The sequence below is a fragment of the Asterias amurensis genome, chromosome 20 (genome assembly GCF_032118995.1).
Source record: "Asterias amurensis chromosome 20, ASM3211899v1".
Lineage (NCBI taxonomy): Eukaryota > Metazoa > Echinodermata > Asteroidea > Forcipulatida > Asteriidae > Asterias > Asterias amurensis.
In genome coordinates, this window is record NC_092667.1 from 6,962,504 (window position 1) to 6,978,160 (window position 15,657).

A 15,657-nucleotide genomic window follows, 5' to 3' on the forward strand; every position below is an offset into this window, starting at 1 on the left:
TTGAATCTAAGCGAGATCTGAGATGATACATTTTCTGAGATGATCAATATTTCAATTTGCTCAGATTGAGCTGAGATTAATTCTGTACTAAGAAACATGAGTGTTCTGAAGCTACTGGTTCAGTCTAAGCGAGATCTGAGATGACTAATTTTTCAAATTGTTCAGATTGAGCTGAGATTAATTCTGTACTAAGCAACTTGGGTGTTCTGAAGCTTTTGGTTGAATCTATGCGAGATCTGAGATGACTAATTTTTCAAATAGTTCAGATTGAGCTGAGATTAATTCTGTACTAAGAAACATTGGTGTTCTGAAGCTACTGGTTGAATCTAAGCGAGATTTGAGATGATCAATTTTTAATTTGTTCAGATTGAGTTGAGATTAATTCTGTGCTAAGAAACATGTGTGTTCTGAAGCTCACGGTTGAATCTAAGCGAGATTTGAGATGATCAATTTTTAATTTGTTCAGATTGAGCTGAGATTAATTCTGTACTAAGAAACATGGGTGTTCTGAAGCTACTGGTTGAATCCAAGCGAGATCTGAGATGATACATTTTCTGTGATGATCAATATTTCAATTTGTTCAGATTAAGCTGAGATTAATTCTGTACTAAGAAACATGAGTGTTCTGAAGCTACTGGTTAAGTCTAAGCGAGATCTGAGATGATCAATTTTTTATTTGCTTAGATTCAGCTGAGATTGATTCTGTACTAAGAAACATGAGTGTTCTGAAGCTAATGGTTGAATCTAAGTGAGATCTGAGATGACTAATTTTTCAAATTGTTCAGATTGAGCTGAGATTAATTCTGTACTAAGAAACATTGGTGTTCTGAAGCTACTGGTTGAATCTAAGCGAGATTTGAGATGATCAAATTAAAAAAATTGCTCAGATCGAGCTGAGATTAATTCTGTACTAAGAAACATTGGTGTTCTGAAGCTACTGGTTCAATCTAAGCGAGATTTGAGATGATCAATTTTTATTTTGCTCAGATCGAGCTGAGATTTATTCTGTAGTAAGAAACATGAGTGTTCTGAAGCTAATGGATGATTCTAAGCGAGATCTGAGATGACTAATTTTTCAAATTGTTCAGATTGAGCTGAGATTAAATCTGTACTAAGAAGCATTGGTGTTCTGAAGCTACTGGTTGAATCTGAGCGAGATCTGAGATGATACATTTTCTGAGATGATAAATATTTCAATTTGCTCAGATTGAGCTGAGATTAATTCTGTACTAAGAAACATGAGTGTTCTGAAGCTACTGGTTGAATCTAAGCGAGATTTGAGATGATCAATTTTTAATTTGTTCAGATTGAGCTGAGATTAATTCTGTACTAAGAAACATGGGTGTTCTGAAGCTACTGGTTGAATCCAAGCGAGATCTGAGATGATACATTTTCTGTGATGATCAATATTTCAATTTGCTCAGATTGAGCTGAGATTAATTCTGTACTAAGAAACATGAGTGTTCTGAAGCTACTGGTTCAGTCTAAGCGAGATCTGAGATGATCAATTTTTATTTTGCTCAGATCGAGCTGAGATTGATTCTGTACTAAGAAACATGAGTGTCCTAAAGCTACTGGTTGAATCTAAGCGAGATCTTAGACGATCAATTTTAAAAAATTGCTCTGATCGAGCTGAGATTAATTCTTCACTAAGAAACATTGGTGTTCTGAAGCTACTAGTTGTATCTAAGCGAGATCTGAGATTATCAACTTTTAAAAATTGCTCAGATTGAGCTGAGATTAATTCTGTACTAAGAAACATGGAAGTTCTGAAGCTAATGGTTGAATCTAAGCGAGATCTGAGATGATACATTTTCTGAGATGATCAATATTTCAATTTGCTTAGATTGAGCTGAGATTAATTCTGTACTAAGAAACATGAGTGTTCTGAAGCTACTGGTTCAGCCTAAGCGAGATCTGAGATGATCAATTTTTTATTTGCTTAGATTCAGCTGAGATTGATTCTGTACTAAGAAACATGAGTGTTCTGAAGCTAATGGTTGAATCTATGCGAGATCTGAGATGACTAATTTATCAAATTGTTCAGATTGAGCTGAGATTAATTCTGTACTAAGAAACATTGGTGTTCTGAAGCTACTGGTTGAATCTAAGCGAGATTTGAGATGATCAATTTTTAATTTGTTCAGATTGAGTTGAGATTAATTCTGTGCTAAGAAACATTGGTGTTCTGAAGCTCACGGTTGAATCTAAGCGAGGTCTGAGGAGACTAATTTTTCAATTTGTTCAGATTGAGCTGAGATTAAATCTGTACTAAGAAACATTGGTGTTCTGAAGCTACTGGTTCAATCTAAGCGAGATTTGAGATGCTCAATTTTTATTTTGCTCAGATTGAGCTGAGATTAATTCTGTACTAAGAAACATGGGTGTTCTGAAGCTACTGGTTGAATCCAAGCGAGATCTGAGATGATACATTTTCTGTGATGATCAATTTTTCAAATTGTTCAGATTGAGCTGAGATTAATTCTGTACTAAGAAACATTGGTGTTCTGAAGCTACTGGTTCAATCTAAGCGAGATTTGAGATGATCAAATTAAAAAAATTGCTCAGATCGAGCTGAGATTAATTCTGTACTAAGAAACATTGGTGTTCTGAAGCTACTGGTTCAATCTAAGCGAGATTTGAGATGATCAATTTTTATTTTGCTCAGATCGAGCTGAGATTTAGTCTGTACTAAGAAACATGAGTGTTCTGAAGCTAATGGATGATTCTAAGCGAGATCTGAGATGACTCATTTTTCAAATTGTTCAGATTGAGCTGAGATTAAATCTGTACTAAGAAGCATTGGTGTTCTGAAGCTACTGGTTGAATCTGAGCGAGATCTGAGATGATACATTTTCTGAGATGATAAATATTTCAATTTGCTCAGATTGAGCTGAGATTAATTCTGTACTAAGAAACACTGGTGTTCTGAAGCTACTGGTTGAATCTAAGCGAGATTTGAGATGATCAATTTTTAATTTGTTCAGATTGAGTTGAGATTAATTCTGTGCTAAGAAACATGTGTGTTCTGAAGCTCACGGTTGAATCTAAGCGAGGTCTGAGGAGACTAATTTTTCAATTTGTTCAGATTGAACTGAGATTAATTCTGTACTAAGAAACATGAGTGTTTTGAAGCTACTGGTTCAATCTAAGCGAGATTTGAGATGATCAATTTTTAATTTGTTCAGATTGAGCTGAGATTAATTCTGTACTAAGAAACATGGGTGTTCTGAAGCTACTGGTTGAATCCAAGCGAGATCTGAGATGATACATTTTCTGTGATGATCAATATTTCAATTTGTTCAGATTGAGCTGAGATTAATTCTGTACTAAGAAACATGAGTGTTCTGAAGCTACTGGTTAAGTCTAAGCGAGATCTGAGATGATCAATTTTTTATTTGCTTAGATTCAGCTGAGATTGATTCTGTACTAAGAAACATGAGTGTTCTGAAGCTAATGGTTGAATCTAAGTGAGATCTGAGATGACTAATTTTTCAAATTGTTCAGATTGAGCTGAGATTAATTCTGTACTAAGAAACATTGGTGTTCTGAAGCTACTGGTTGAATCTAAGCGAGATTTGAGATGATCAATTTTTAATTTGTTCAGATTGAGCTGAGATTAATTCTGTACTAAGAAACATGGGTGTTCTGAAGCTACTGGTTCAATCTAAGCGAGATTTGAGATGATCAATTTTTAATTTGTTCAGATTGAGCTGAGATTAATTCTGTACTAAGAAAAATGAGTGTTCTGAAGCTACTGGTTGAATCTAAGCGAGACCTGAGATGATTAAATTAAAAAAATGGCTGATATCGAGCTGAGATTAAATCTGTACTAAGAAACATGAGTGTTCTGAAGCTACTGGTTCAGTCTAAGCGAGATCTGAGATGATCAATTTTTTATTTGCTTAGATTCAGCTGAGATTGATTCTGTACTAAGAAACATGAGTGTTCTGAAGCTAATGGATGATTCTAAGCGAGATCTGAGATGACTAATTTTTTAAATTGTTCAGATTGAGCTGAGATTAAATCTGTACTAAGAAGCATTGGTGTTCTGAAGCTACTGGTTGAATCTAAGCGAGATCTGAGATGATACATTTTCTGAGATGATAAATATTTCAATTTGCTCAGATTGAGCTGAGATTAATTCTGTACTAAGAAACATGAGTGTTCTGAAGCTAATGGTTGAATCTAAGCGAGATTTGAGATGATCAATTTTTAATTTGTTCAGATTGAGCTGAGATTAATTCTGTACTAAGAAACATGGGTGTTCTGAAGCTACTGGTTGAATCCAAGCGAACTCTGAGATGATACATTTTCTGTGATGATCAATATTTCAATTTGCTCAGATTGAGCTGAGATTAATTCTGTACTAAGAAACATGAGTGTTCTGAAGCTACTGGTTCAGTCTAAGCGAGATCTGAGATGATCAATTTTTTATTTGCTTAGATTCAGCTGAGATTGATTCTGTACTAAGAAACATGAGTGTTCTGAAGCTACTGGTTCAATCTAAGCGAGATTTGAGATGATCAATTTTTAATTTGTTCAGATTGAGCTGAGATTAATTCTGTACTAAGAAACATGGGTGTTCTGAAGCTACTGGTTGAATCCAAGCGAGATCTGAGATGATACATTTTCTGTGATGATCAATATTTCAATTTGCTCAGATTGAGCTGAGATTAATTCTGTACTAAGAAACATGAGTGTTCTGAAGCTACTGGTTCAGTCTAAGCGAGATCTGAGATGATCAATTTTTATTTTGCTCAGATCGAGCTGAGATTGATTCTGTACTAAGAAACATGAGTGTCCTAAAACTACTGGTTGAATCTAAGCGAGATCTTAGACGATCAATTTTAAAAAATTGCTCTGATCGAGCTAAGATTAATTCTTCACTAAGAAACATTGGTGTTCTGAAGCTACTAGTTGAATCTAAGCGAGATCTGAGATGATCAACTTTTAAAAATTGCTCAGATTGAGCTGAGATTAATTCTGTACTAAGAAACATGGAAGTTCTGAAGCTACTGGTTGAATCTAAGCGAGATCTGAGATGATACATTTTCTGAGATGATCAATATTTCAATTTGCTCAGATTGAGCTGAGATTAATTCTGTACTAAGAAACATGAGTGTTCTGAAGCTACTGGTTCAGTCTAAGCGAGATCTGAGATGACTAATTTTTCAAATTGTTCAGATTGAGCTGAGATTAATTCTGTACTAAGCAACTTGGGTGTTCTGAAGCTTTTGGTTGAATCTATGCGAGATCTGAGATGACTAATTTTTCAAATAGTTCAGATTGAGCTGAGATTAATTCTGTACTAAGAAACATTGGTGTTCTGAAGCTACTGGTTGAATCTAAGCGAGATTTGAGATGATCAATTTTTAATTTGTTCAGATTGAGTTGAGATTAATTCTGTGCTAAGAAACATGTGTGTTCTGAAGCTCACGGTTGAATCTAAGCGAGATTTGAGATGATCAATTTTTAATTTGTTCAGATTGAGCTGAGATTAATTCTGTACTAAGAAACATGGGTGTTCTGAAGCTACTGGTTGAATCCAAGCGAGATCTGAGATGATACATTTTCTGTGATGATCAATATTTCAATTTGTTCAGATTGAGCTGAGATTAATTCTGTACTAAGAAACATGAGTGTTCTGAAGCTACTGGTTAAGTCTAAGCGAGATCTGAGATGATCAATTTTTTATTTGCTTAGATTCAGCTGAGATTGATTCTGTGCTAAGAAACATGAGTGTTCTGAAGCTAATGGTTGAATCTAAGTGAGATCTGAGATGACTAATTTTTCAAATTGTTCAGATTGAGCTGAGATTAATTCTGTACTAAGAAACATTGGTGTTCTGAAGCTACTGGTTGAATCTAAGCGAGATTTGAGATGATCAAATTAAAAAAATTGCTCAGATCGAGCTGAGATTAATTCTGTACTAAGAAACATTGGTGTTCTGAAGCTACTGGTTCAATCTAAGCGAGATTTGAGATGATCAATTTTTATTTTGCTCAGATCGAGCTGAGATTTATTCTGTACTAAGAAACATGAGTGTTCTGAAGCTAATGGATGATTCTAAGCGAGATCTGAGATGACTCATTTTTCAAATTGTTCAGATTGAGCTGAGATTAAATCTGTACTAAGAAGCATTGGTGTTCTGAAGCTACTGGTTGAATCTGAGCGAGATCTGAGATGATACATTTTCTGAGATGATAAATATTTCAATTTGCTCAGATTGAGCTGAGATTAATTCTGTACTAAGAAACATGAGTGTTCTGAAGCTACTGGTTGAATCTAAGCGAGATTTGAGATGATCAATTTTTAATTTGTTCAGATTGAGCTGAGATTAATTCTGTACTAAGAAACATGGGTGTTCTGAAGCTACTGGTTGAATCCAAGCGAGATCTGAGATGATACATTTTCTGTGATGATCAATATTTCAATTTGCTCAGATTGAGCTGAGATTAATTCTGTACTAAGAAACATGAGTGTTCTGAAGCTACTGGTTCAGTCTAAGCGAGATCTGAGATGATCAATTTTTATTTTGCTCAGATCGAGCTGAGATTGATTCTGTACTAAGAAACATGAGTGTCCTAAAGCTACTGGTTGAATCTAAGCGAGATCTTAGACGATCAATTTTAAAAATTTGCTCTGATCGAGCTGAGATTAATTCTTCACTAAGAAACATTGGTGTTCTGAAGCTACTAGTTGAATCTAAGCGAGATCTGAGATTATCAACTTTTAAAAATTGCTCAGATTGAGCTGAGATTAATTCTGTACTAAGAAACATGGAAGTTCTGAAGCTAATGGTTGAATCTAAGCGAGATCTGAGATGATACATTTTCTGAGATGATCAATATTTCAATTTGCTTAGATTGAGCTGAGATTAATTCTGTACTAAGAAACATGAGTGTTCTGAAGCTACTGGTTCAGCCTAAGCGAGATCTGAGATGATCAATTTTTTATTTGCTTAGATTCAGCTGAGATTGATTCTGTACTAAGAAACATGAGTGTTCTGAAGCTAATGGTTGAATCTATGCGAGATCTGAGATGACTAATTTATCAAATTGTTCAGATTGAGCTGAGATTAATTCTGTACTAAGAAACATTGGTGTTCTGAAGCTACTGGTTGAATCTAAGCGAGATTTGAGATGATCAATTTTTAATTTGTTCAGATTGAGCTGAGATTAATTCTGTACTAAGAAACATGGGTGTTCTGAAGCTACTGGTTGAATCCAAGCGAACTCTGAGATGATACATTTTCTGTGATGATCAATATTTCAATTTGCTCAGATTGAGCTGAGATTAATTCTGTACTAAGAAACATGAGTGTTCTGAAGCTACTGGTTCAGTCTAAGCGAGATCTGAGATGATCAATTTTTTATTTGCTTAGATTCAGCTGAGATTGATTATGTACTAAGAAACATGAGTGTTCTGAAGCTACTGGTTCAATCTAAGCGAGATTTGAGATGATCAATTTTTAATTTGTTCAGATTGAGCTGAGATTAATTCTGTACTAAGAAACATGGGTGTTCTGAAGCTACTGGTTGAATCCAAGCGAGATCTGAGATGATACATTTTCTGTGATGATCAATATTTCAATTTGCTCAGATTGAGCTGAGATTAATTCTGTACTAAGAAACATGAGTGTTCTGAAGCTACTGGTTCAGTCTAAGCGAGATCTGAGATGATCAATTTTTATTTTGCTCAGATCGAGCTGAGATTGATTCTGTACTAAGAAACATGAGTGTCCTAAAGCTACTGGTTGAATCTAAGCGAGATCTTAGACGATCAATTTTAAAAAATTGCTCTGATCGAGCTAAGATTAATTCTTCACTAAGAAACATTGGTGTTCTGAAGCTACTAGTTGAATCTAAGCGAGATCTGAGATGATCAACTTTATAAAATTGCTCAGATTGAGCTGAGATTAATTCTGTACTAAGAAACATGGAAGTTCTGAAGCTACTGGTTGAATCTAAGCGAGATCTGAGATGATACATTTTCTGAGATGATCAATATTTCAATTTGCTCAGATTGAGCTGAGATTAATTCTGTACTAAGAAACATGAGTGTTCTGAAGCTACTGGTTCAGTCTAAGCGAGATCTGAGATGACTAATTTTTCAAATTGTTCAGATTGAGCTGAGATTAATTCTGTACTAAGCAACTTGGGTGTTCTGAAGCTTTTGGTTGAATCTATGCGAGATCTGAGATGACTAATTTTTCAAATAGTTCAGATTGAGCTGAGATTAATTCTGTACTAAGAAACATTGGTGTTCTGAAGCTACTGGTTGAATCTAAGCGAGATTTGAGATGATCAATTTTTAATTTGTTCAGATTGAGTTGAGATTAATTCTGTGCTAAGAAACATGTGTGTTCTGAAGCTCACGGTTGAATCTAAGCGAGATTTGAGATGATCAATTTTTAATTTGTTCAGATTGAGCTGAGATTAATTCTGTACTAAGAAACATGGGTGTTCTGAAGCTACTGGTTGAATCCAAGCGAGATCTGAGATGATACATTTTCTGTGATGATCAATATTTCAATTTGTTCAGATTGAGCTGAGATTAATTCTGTACTAAGAAACATGAGTGTTCTGAAGCTACTGGTTAAGTCTAAGCGAGATCTGAGATGATCAATTTTTTATTTGCTTAGATTCAGCTGAGATTGATTCTGTACTAAGAAACATGAGTGTTCTGAAGCTAATGGTTGAATCTAAGTGAGATCTGAGATGACTAATTTTTCAAATTGTTCAGATTGAGCTGAGATTAATTCTGTACTAAGAAACATTGGTGTTCTGAAGCTACTGGTTGAATCTAAGCGAGATTTGAGATGATCAAATTAAAAAAAATGCTCAGATCGAGCTGAGATTAATTCTGTACTAAGAAACATTGGTGTTCTGAAGCTACTGGTTCAATCTAAGCGAGATTTGAGATGATCAATTTTTATTTTGCTCAGATCGAGCTGAGATTTATTCTGTAGTAAGAAACATGAGTGTTCTGAAGCTAATGGATGATTCTAAGCGAGATCTGAGATGACTAATTTTTCAAATTGTTCAGATTGAGCTGAGATTAAATCTGTACTAAGAAGCATTGGTGTTCTGAAGCTACTGGTTGAATCTGAGCGAGATCTGAGATGATACATTTTCTGAGATGATAAATATTTCAATTTGCTCAGATTGAGCTGAGATTAATTCTGTACTAAGAAACATGAGTGTTCTGAAGCTACTTGTTGAATCTAAGCGAGATTTGAGATGATCAATTTTTAATTTGTTCAGATTGAGCTGAGATTAATTCTGTACTAAGAAACATGGGTGTTCTGAAGCTACTGGTTGAATCCAAGCGAGATCTGAGATGATACATTTTCTGTGATGATCAATATTTCAATTTGCTCAGATTGAGCTGAGATTAATTCTGTACTAAGAAACATGAGTGTTCTGAAGCTACTGGTTCAGTCTAAGCGAGATCTGAGATGATCAATTTTTATTTTGCTCAGATCGAGCTGAGATTGATTCTGTACTAAGAAACATGAGTGTCCTAAAGCTACTGGTTGAATCTAAGCGAGATCTTAGACGATCAATTTTAAAAAATTGCTCTGATCGAGCTGAGATTAATTCTTCACTAAGAAACATTGGTGTTCTGAAGCTACTAGTTGTATCTAAGCGAGATCTGAGATTATCAACTTTTAAAAATTGCTCAGATTGAGCTGAGATTAATTCTGTACTAAGAAACATGGAAGTTCTGAAGCTAATGGTTGAATCTAAGCGAGATCTGAGATGATACATTTTCTGAGATGATCAATATTTCAATTTGCTTAGATTGAGCTGAGATTAATTCTGTACTAAGAAACATGAGTGTTCTGAAGCTACTGGTTCAGCCTAAGCGAGATCTGAGATGATCAATTTTTTATTTGCTTAGATTCAGCTGAGATTGATTCTGTACTAAGAAACATGAGTGTTCTGAAGCTAATGGTTGAATCTATGCGAGATCTGAGATGACTAATTTATCAAATTGTTCAGATTGAGCTGAGATTAATTCTGTACTAAGAAACATTGGTGTTCTGAAGCTACTGGTTGAATCTAAGCGAGATTTGAGATGATCAATTTTTAATTTGTTCAGATTGAGTTGAGATTAATTCTGTGCTAAGAAACATTGGTGTTCTGAAGCTCACGGTTGAATCTAAGCGAGGTCTGAGGAGACTAATTTTTCAATTTGTTCAGATTGAGCTGAGATTAAATCTGTACTAAGAAACATTGGTGTTCTGAAGCTACTGGTTCAATCTAAGCGAGATTTGAGATGCTCAATTTTTAGTTTGCTCAGATTGAGCTGAGATTAATTCTTTACTAAGAAACATGGGTGTTCTGAAGCTACTGGTTGAATCCAAGCGAGATCTGAGATGATACATTTTCTGTGATGATCAATTTTTCAAATTGTTCAGATTGAGCTGAGATTAATTCTGTACTAAGAAACATTGGTGTTCTGAAGCTACTGGTTCAATCTAAGCGAGATTTGAGATGATCAATTTTTAATTTGTTCAGATTGAGCTGAGATTAATTCTGTACTAAGAAAAAAGAGTGTTCTGAAGCTACTGGTTGAATCTAAGCGAGACCTGAGATGATTAAATTAAAATAATTGCTCATATCGAGCTGAGATTAAATCTGTACTAAGAAACATTGGTGTTCTGAAGCTACTGGTTCAATCTAAGCGAGATTTGAGATGCTCAATTTTTATTTTGCTCAGATTGAGCTGAGATTTATTCTGTACTAAGAAACATGAGTGTCCTAAAGCTAATGGTTGAATCTAAGCGAGATCTGAGATGATCAATTTTTCAAATTGTTCAGATTGAGCTGAGATTAATTCTGTACTAAGCAACATTGGTGTTCTGAAGCTACTGGTTGAATCTAAGCGAGATCTGAGATGATCAACTTTTAAAAATTGCTCAGATTGAGCTGAGATTAATTCTGTACTAAGAAACATGAGTGTTCTGAAGCTACTGGTTGAATCTAAGCGAGATCTGAGATGATCAACTTTTAAAAATTGCTCAGATTGAGCTGAGATTTATTCTGTCCTAAGAAACATGAGTGTTCTGAAGCTACTGGTTCAGTCTAAGCGAGATCTGAGATGACTAATTTTTCAAATTGTTCAGATTGAGCTGAGATTAATTGTGTACTAAGCAGCTTGGGTGTTCTGAAGCTACTGGTTGAATCTGAGCGAGATCTGAGATGATCAATTTTTTATTTGCTTAGATTCAGCTGAGATTGATTCTGTACTAAGAAACATTGGTGTTCTGAAGCGAGATCTGATATGACTAATTTTTCAATTTGTTCAGATTGAGCTGAGATTAATTTTGTACTAAGCAACTTGGGTGTTCTGAAGCTACTGGTTGAATCTGAGCGAGATCTGAGATGATCAATTTTTTATTTGCTTAGATTCAGCGGAGATGGATTCTGTACTAAGAAACATGAGTGTTCTGAAGGTAATGGTTGAATCTAAGCGAGATCTGAGATGACTAATTTTTCAAATTGTTCAGATTGAGCTGAGATTAATTCTGTACTAAGAAACATTGATGTTCTGAAGCTATTGGTTGAATCTAAGCGAGATTTGAGATGATCAATTCTTAATTTGTTCAGATTGAGCTGAGATTAATTCTGTGCTAAGAAACATGTGTGTTCTGAAGCTACTGGTTCAATCTAAGCGAGATTTGAGATGATCAATTTTTAATTTGTTCAGATTGAGCTGAGATTAATTCTGTACTAAGAAACATGAGTGTTCTGAAGCTACTGGTTGAATCTAAGCGAGATTTGAGATGATCAATTTTTAATTTGTTCAGATTGAGCTGAGATTAATTCTGTACTAAGAAACATGGGTGTTCTGAAGCTACTGGTTGAATCCAAGCGAGATCTGAGATGATACATTTTCTGTGATGATCAATATTTCAATTTGCTCAGATTGAGCTGAGATTAATTCTGTACTAAGAAACATGAGTGTTCTGAAGCTACTGGTTCAGTCTAAGCGAGATCTGAGATGATCAATTTTTTATTTGCTTAGATTCAGCTGAGATTGATTCTGTACTAAGAAACATGAGTGTTCTGAAGCTAATGGTTGAATCTAAGTGAGATCTGAAATGTAAATTTTAAAAAAAATGATCAGATCGAGTTGAGATTTATTCTGTACTAAGAAACATTGGTGTTCTGAAGCTCAACCATTAGGTTGAATCTAAGCGAGATCTGAGACGATCAATTTTAAAAAATTGCTCAGATCGAGCTAAGATTTATTCTGTACTAAGAAAAATGAGTGTTCTGAAGCTACTGGTTGAATCTAAGCGAGATCTGAGACGATACATTTTTAAAAATTGCTCAGATGGAGCCGAGATTGATTCAGTACTAAGGAACATGGGTGTTCTGAAGCTACTGGTTGAATGTAAGCGAGATCTGAGATGATCAATATTTCAATTTGCTCAGATTGAGCTTAGATTAATTCTGTACTAAGAAACATGAGTATCCTAAAGCTACTGGTTGAATCTAAGCGAGATCTGAGACGAGCAATTTTTAAAAATTGATTAGATCGAGCTGAGATTTATTCTGTACTAAAAAACCTTGGTGTTCTGAAGCTACTGGTTGAATCTGAGCGAGATCTGAGATGATCAATTTTTTATTTGCTTAGATTCAACTGAGATTAGTTCTGTACTAAGAAACATTGGTGTTCTGAAGCTACTGGTTGAATCTAAGCGAGATCAGAAATTATAAATTTTTAAAAATTGATCAGCTCGAGCTGAGATTTATTCTGTACTAAGAAACATTGGTGTTCTGAAGCTACTGGTTGAATCTAAGCGAGATCTGAGATGATCAATTTTTAAATTTGCTCAGATTGAGCTGAGATTAATTCTGTACTAAGAAAAATGAGTGTTCTGAAGCTACTGGTTGAATCTAAGCGAGATCTGAGATGATTAAATTAAAAAAATTGCTCATATCGAGCTGAGATTAATTCTGTACTAAGAAACATTAGTGTTCTGAAGCTACTGGTTCAATCTAAGCGAGATTTGAGATGATCAATTTTTATTTTACTCAGATCGAGCTGAGATTTATTCTGTACTAAGAAACATGAGTGTCCTAAAGCTACTGGTTGAATCTAAGCGAGATCTGAGACGATCAATTTTAAAAAATTGCTCTGATCGAGCTGAGATTAATTCTGTACTAAGAAACATGGGTGTTCTGGAGCTACTGGTTGAATCTAAGCGAGATCTGAGATGATACATTTTCTGAGATGATCAATATTTCAATTTGCTCAGATCGAGCTGAGATTAATTCTGTACTAAGAAACATGAGTGTTCTGAAGTTACTGGTTCAGTCTAAGCGAGATCTGAGATGACTAATTTTTCAAATGGTTCAGATTGAGCTGAGATTAATTTTGTACTAAGCAACTTGGGTGTTCTGAAGCTACTGGTTGAATCTGAGCGAGATCTGAGATGACTAATTTTTCAAATTGTTCAGATTGAGCTGAGATTAATTCTGTACTAAGAAACATGAGTGTTCTGAAGCTAATGGATGATTCTAAGCGAGATCTGAGATGACTAATTTTTCAAATTGTTCAGATTGAGCTGAGATTAAATCTGTACTAAGAAGCATTGGTGTTCTGAAGCTACTGGTTGAATCTAAGCGAGATCTGAGATGATACATTTTCTGAAATGATCAATATTTCAATTTGCTCAGATTGAGCTGAGAGTAATTCTGTACTAAGAAACATGAGTGTTCTGAAGCTACTGGTTCAGTCTAAGCGAGATCTGAGATGACTAATTTTTCAAATTGTTCAGATTGAGCTGAGATTAATTCTGTACTAAGAAAAAAGAGTGTTCTGAAGCTACTGGTTGAATCTAAGCGAGACCTGAGATGATTAAATTAAAATAATTGCTCATATCGAGCTGAGATTAAATCTGTACTAAGAAACATTGGTGTTCTGAAGCTACTGGTTCAATCTAAGCGAGATTTGAGATGCTCAATTTTTATTTTGCTCAGATTGAGCTGAGATTTATTCTGTACTAAGAAACATGAGTGTCCTAAAGCTAATGGTTGAATCTAAGCGAGATCTGAGATGATCAATTTTTCAAATTGTTCAGATTGAGCTGAGATTAATTCTGTACTAAGCAACATTGGTGTTCTGAAGCTACTGGTTGAATCTAAGCGAGATCTGAGATGATCAACTTTTAAAAATTGCTCAGATTGAGCTGAGATTAATTCTGTACTAAGAAACATGAGTGTTCTGAAGCTACTGGTTGAATCTAAGCGAGATCTGAGATGATCAACTTTTAAAAATTGCTCAGATTGAGCTGAGATTTATTCTGTACTAAGAAACATGAGTGTTCTGAAGCTACTGGTTCAGTCTAAGCGAGATCTGAGATGACTAATTTTTCAAATTGTTCAGATTGAGCTGAGATTAATTGTGTACTAAGCAGCTTGGGTGTTCTGAAGCTACTGGTTGAATCTGAGCGAGATCTGAGATGATCAATTTTTTATTTGCTTAGATTCAGCTGAGATTGATTCTGTACTAAGAAACATGAGTGTTCTGAAGCTAATGGTTGAATCTAAGTGAGATCTGAAATGACTAATTTTTCAAATTGTTCAGATTGAGCTGAGATTAATTCTGTACTAAGAAACATTGATGTTCTGAAGCTATTGGTTGAATCTAAGCGAGATTTGAGATGATCAATTCTTAATTTGTTCAGATTGAGCTGAGATTAATTCTGTGCTAAGAAACATGTGTGTTCTGAAGCTACTGGTTCAATCTAAGCGAGATTTGAGATGATCAATTTTTAATTTGTTCAGATTGAGCTGAGATTAATTCTGTACTAAGAAACATGGGTGTTCTGAAGCTACTGGTTGAATCCAAGCGAGATCTGAGATGATACATTTTCTGTGATGATCAATATTTCAATTTGTTCAGATTGAGCTGAGATTAATTCTGTACTAAGAAACATGAGTGTTCTGAAGCTACTGGTTAAGTCTAAGCGAGATCTGAGATGATCAATTTTTTATTTGCTTAGATTCAGCTGAGATTGATTCTGTACTAAGAAACATGAGTGTTCTGAAGCTACTGGTTCAGTCTAAGCGAGATCTGAGATGATCAATTTTTTATTTGCTTAGATTCAGCTGAGATTGATTCTGTACTAAGAAACATGAGTGTTCTGAAGCTAATGGTTGAATCTAAGTGAGATCTGAAATGTAAATTTTAAAAAAAATGATCAGATCGAGTTGAGATTTATTCTGTACTAAGAAACATTGGTGTTCTGAAGCTCAACCATTAGGTTGAATCTAAGCGAGATCTGAGACGATCAATTTTAAAAAATTGCTCAGATCGAGCTAAGATTTATTCTGTACTAAGAAAAATGAGTGTTCTGAAAGCTACTGGTTGAATCTAAGCGAGATCTGAGACGATACATTTTTAAAAATTGCTCAGATGGAGCCGAGATTGATTCAGTACTAAGGAACATGGGTGTTCTGAAGCTACTGGTTGAATGTAAGCGAGATCTGAGATGATCAATATTTCAATTTGCTCAGATTGAGCTTAGATTAATTCTGTACTAAGAAACATGAGTATCCTAAAGCTACTGGTTGAATCTAAGCGAGATCTGAGACGAGCAATTTTTAAAAATTGATTAGATCGAGCTGAGAT